Source organism: Musa acuminata, unplaced genomic scaffold (genome assembly GCF_036884655.1).
Source record: "Musa acuminata AAA Group cultivar baxijiao unplaced genomic scaffold, Cavendish_Baxijiao_AAA HiC_scaffold_1139, whole genome shotgun sequence".
NCBI lineage: Eukaryota > Viridiplantae > Streptophyta > Magnoliopsida > Zingiberales > Musaceae > Musa > Musa acuminata.
In genome coordinates, this window is record NW_027021351.1 from 2,537,346 (window position 1) to 2,542,843 (window position 5,498).

Here is a 5,498-nt window from a genome sequence, read left to right on the forward strand (position 1 = left end):
GCACGTTGCCTCAAGCGGAGTCATTGAAGAAGCACCAAGACACGGATTCAGAGCCAGTGCTAACCGGTCTTGCTTTTCTTCGCCGGCCTTGCTCCCTCTCCTATTTGCTGCCTACAGCAGACACTCTCCGTCGCCGTCACGCAAGGAGGAAAACATTCTCTCCTCAATAGCAGTGAACGGCGAACAGCGGTGTCTTCCTCGCTTCCCGGCCAGTAGCAGTCGCAACTGCTGCACCTTCCTCTTCCTTCTTCTTCGCCGGAAGGACAACGTGGTCCTTCAGCCCCACGTTGGGCAGCACCAGAGAAGACATCAGCCGCCTCCTGCACTTCTCCGGCCAGTAGCAGTCGCAACTGCTGCATCTTCCTCTATCGCAGCAGCCGCCTCCTGCACTTCTCCGGCCAGTAGCTGTCGCAACTGCTGCATCTTCCTCTACCGCAGCAGCTTTCGCTGCCGTTTCCCTCTACACAACGACGCCTCCTCAACGGCGGTGTCTTCCTCCTCAATAGCGACGAACGGCGAACGACGGTGTCTTTCTCGCGTCTTCCTCCTTCGCTGTCGCAACCACTTCCCGGCCAGCAGCAGCCGCAACCGCTGCATCTTCCTTCCTCTATCGCAGCAGCTTTCATTGCCGCTTTTCTCTATACACCTAATTGCTACAGATTTCTCTCACTGCAGTTTCCTTGAGTACTGCTGCAGATTTTTGCGGTCATTTTCCGGCGAACCGCAGTCTTGAGTACCGCTGTAGTTTTCGCAGCCATCTTCCGGCGAACTGCAGCCTCTACAATCTGCTGCAGCAAGCAGCAATCCACAGCAGCGAACTGCAGTCTTGAGTACCGCTGCAGTTTTTGCAGCCATCTCCCGGCGAACTGCAGTCCCTACAATCTGCAGCAGCAAGCAGCAATCCACAGCAGCTGCCGGCAGCTTTTGGCACTGTTGTAGATTGCTCAATCTGCTACAGCAAGCAAAAGCAAGCAATCTATAGCAGCAGCCCCCTCCCTCATTCTCCACCTTGTGTGACCTGAGTATCACACAAGGTTCGCTGCCTTCTACAAAAAAAAAAAAAAAAAAAAAAAGAAGAAGGAAAATGTCTTCGTTCACTTCTTCTGATGTTTCAGTTCCTGTAGGGACTCCCACTTCTTGTTCTTCTACAGGGCTTATCTCCATCAATGCTGCCACGCTGATCCCCTTTAAGTTATCAAAGGGTGGCAACTATACGTCCTGGCGAGCTCAATTCTCTAATCTTTTATTTGGATATGATTTGTTAGGTTACGTTGATGGTTCTTTCAGTTGTCCTCCGGCCATGCTCAACATCCCCGGTGATCCTAATCCAGTACCCAATCCAGCTCACAAACTGTGGCTACGTCAAGATCGTCTCATTCTCCAAGCCATTCAAGCTTCAGTTGCTGGATCCGTTGCTCCCTTGATATCTTCATGTGTGACAGCTGCCGATGCATGGTCTAAACTACAAACCACCCTGGCAAATCATTCGCGTACTCGCAAGCTCAGTCTTCTATCCAAGCTTATGGAGACAAAACAAGAGGGAAGTACTATATCTGATTATTTACAACTTATCAAGGTTATCATCGATGACTTGGCCTTGATAGGTCATTCCCTATGTGACGAAGAGGTTGTCATTCATACCCTCAATGGTCTCGACACCGACTACAAAGAATTGGCTGCTGCAATTCGGGCACGCGACTCGCCAATCTCTTTTGAAGATCTCTATGATAAGTTGACTGACTACGAGATGTCTTTGAAGCGTGCGGACAAACTGCCTGGATCAACTGTCACAGCTCAAGTCAGTCACAAGTCTAAACGGAAGAACACTCGGTACTCACCGAACATCACCCAAGGTTTGGCTACTACGCCTCTTGATTCTGTGAGTTCCATGCAACACCCCTCCTATCCTCCTAGTCATCCCTTCTAGCAAAGTGACGACTCCAGCCATCATCCGTCTTGGTGTCCTGCCCTACCGAGCCATCAGAGACGGGTCGTTTGCTAACTGTGTGACAAAGTCGGCCATTCCGCTAAAGTTTGCCGGTCTCGTCCCCGCCTCCCTACTCCGTCACACTGGCCACAGGCAAATCTCCTAACTACTCCGACACCTAGCCAGTCCAACTGGATTGTCGACTCTGGTGCCTCTCATCACATCACCGCTGATCTTCAGAATTTGTCTCTTCACAATCCCTATGGCGGCAATGAAGATATCATCATCGGTGATGGTAAAGGACTTTCTATAACTCATACTGGTTCCACAACGCTTAATTCTGACTCTAATACATTTACTCTCGATGATGTTTTATGCGCCCCTCATATTAAACGCAACCTCATTTCTGTTTCTCAATTTTGCAAACATAACAATACTTCCATTGAATTCTTTCCTGATTCATTTCTTGTTAAGGATTTGAGCACGGGGGCATCATTGGTCCAAGGCCCGAATAAAGACAACATTTATGAATGGCCGTCAGCCTCTCGAATGACCGAGCCCACTGTTCATTCTTCTGTTGCGGCTCCAGTTGATGTGTGGCATCGTCGGCTTGGCCATCCCTCACCCTTTATTCAGCAGAGATTATTATCTCGTCACTCTCTTCCTCTTTTTAAGTCCCCTAATTCTATGATGCATTGTGATGCTTGTCTTAGTAATAAGAGTCATCAGCAGCCTTTTGGTTCATCTTCAATTTCCTCCTCTAAACCTTTTGAAATTATATATACTGATGTTTGGGGTCCTGCTCCAATCTTATCTTTTGATAAGTTTCGATTTTATGTTATTTTTGTAGATCACTTCTCCAAGTACACATGGATATATTCTCTTTCTCATAAATCTGACGTTTCTCACGTTTTTTCCACTTTCCAGAAGTTGGTCGAAAACTATTTTCAGTCTACCATTAAAACAGTCTACTCTGATGGTGGCGGTGAATATCAAGCCCTGGCGTCTCATCTCTCAGCTTGTGGCATTCCTCACCTCAAGTCTCCTCCACATACTCCTCAACTAGTTGGTTCTGCCGAACGCAAACATCGGCATATAGTAGAAACTGGACTCACACTTTTACATCAGGCTTCCATGCCTTCAACTTTCTGGACAGCAGCCTTTCAAACTGCTGTCTACCTAATTAATCGGATGCCTACACCAGTTCTACAACACCAGTCCCCCTTTGACACACTGTTCCACAAACCCCCTAACCTTCGTAAACTCCGCGTGTTCGGTTGTTTATGTTATCCTTGGTTACGTCCCTATGCCTCTCATAAGTTAACATCCCGATCTTCTCCTTGCGTCTTTATTGGTTACTCACTTGACCATAATGCTTTCCGCTGCTATAATCTCCACACTCACAAAATCTTTGTATCACGTCACGTTATCTTTGTTGAGTCTAACTTTCCTTTCCAAACCCTTCCATATCCTGCCATACGGACCACTTCACTATCTCACTGGAGTATACCTTCGGATCAATCGGACGAGCCTCCCATGTCTTCGTCTACTTCCTCCCCTCCTGATCCGCACTATATCACTCCAGTTCAACACTTGCCCGTTTCCTCTGTTCCTACTCCACTCCACTCTTCTCCAATTGATGGGGCAATATGTTCCGAAACACAACCATCCTCTTTACCTCCTTCTCGCCCAAGTGCCCCTGACGTGTCTCCACTTGACCCGGCTTGTGCCACTGATCCTCACCCAACATTACCTCCTAATCCTGTCATCTCCAATCATCCTATGACCACTCGCTCTAAGCATGGTATTTTTAAACCTCGTCAAGTACTTAACCTACAAGCTGTCATGAATTCCTCATCCCCCAACATTGAACCCACCACCTTCACTCAAGCCCAAAAATCTCCGCATTGGCGTATTGCCATGAGCGAGGAATATACTGCCCTCCTCCATAATTCAACATGGGATCTAATTCCTTTTCATCCTTCACAAAACATCATCGGGTGTAAGTGGGTCTTTAGAATTAAGCGGAACCCAGATGGCTCAGTTGCTCGATATAAGGCACGCTTGGTCGCCAAAGGGTTCCATCAACGACCTGGAGTTGATTTCACTGAGACGTTTAGTCCTGTTGTTAAACCCACTACAATCCGGCTTATCTTGAGTCTGGCTACCACTAAAGGCTGGCAATTACGACAATTGGATGTTAATAATGCCTTTCTACAGGGATCTCTATCCGAAGATGTTTTTATGCAACAACCCCCCGGTTTTACTCATCCTCAGTATCCACAGCATGTTTGCAAACTTCGGAAAGCCATTTATGGACTTCGTCAGGCTCCGAGAGCTTGGTACACTCAACTTAGCTCATTTTTGACTTCTGTCGGCTTTCTTAACTCCAAATCTGACACTTCGTTGTTTCTGCGACATCATCATGGAAACACAATGTATATTCTGGTATATGTGGATGATATTATTGTCACAGGCAACAATCCCGCCAGCATCCAAGCGTTCGTCAAACAGCTGGCAGCTCGATTCTCGCTTAAGGATCTCGGACCCTTGAGCTACTTTTTGGGCGTCGAAGCTACCTTCACATCTTCCGGTCTCCTTTTATCACAACGCAAGTACATTCAAGATTTGTTATTAAAGACAAACATGCAGGATGCAAATGCAGTTACAACCCCCATCTCTACTAGCGGTTCTCTCAAATTATCAGATGGAAGTCCTGCTACGGAACCCACTCAATACCGCCAAGTTGTTGGCTCTTTACAATACTTAGCTCTCACGCGTCCAGACATCTCATTTGCTGTGAACAAATTATCACAGTTTATGCAGCAACCATCTACTCTACACTGGTCTGCGGTCAAGAGACTTCTACGATATCTTAAAGGGACTCTAAATCATGGACTCTTTTTTCGTAAACACTCTCCACTTCGTCTTCATGCATTTGCCGATGCTGATTGGGCGAGCAACCTTGATGATAGAACATCCACATCGGGGTATATTATCTTCCTTGGTGCTCATCCAATCAGTTGGAGTTCTAAGAAGCAAAAGACAGTCGCCCGGTCTACAACTGAAGCTGAATACCGTGCCATTGCCGCTACCACTGCAGAACTCAATTGGATCACGAATCTTCTCCAGGAACTCAACATCGATTCCACTCCTACAATATATTGTGATAATATTGGAGCTACCTATCTGTGCGCTAATCCGGTATTCCACTCCCGCATGAAACATATTGCTATTGACTTCCACTTTGTACGTGATCAAGTTGTCCGCCGTCAACTCCGTGTTTCTCATGTTCATACGGCTGATCAATTGGCCGACTCACTTACGAAGCCTATAGCTCGTAAGCTGTTTGCATTACATCAGTCCAAGATTGGCCTCCTTGATAGGAGCACCATCTTGCGGGGGCATGATAAGTAGATGAGATTTCCCTAACTGTTGAGGAAATCTCTCTACTCTGTTGAGGGAAATCCTCTAACCCGTTGAGGAAACTTCTCCTTCTAACCTGTATATAAAGACGGAGGATATGTCAATAACATTCGACTTCTTCTTCTACAACTCATTTATCTCTTTA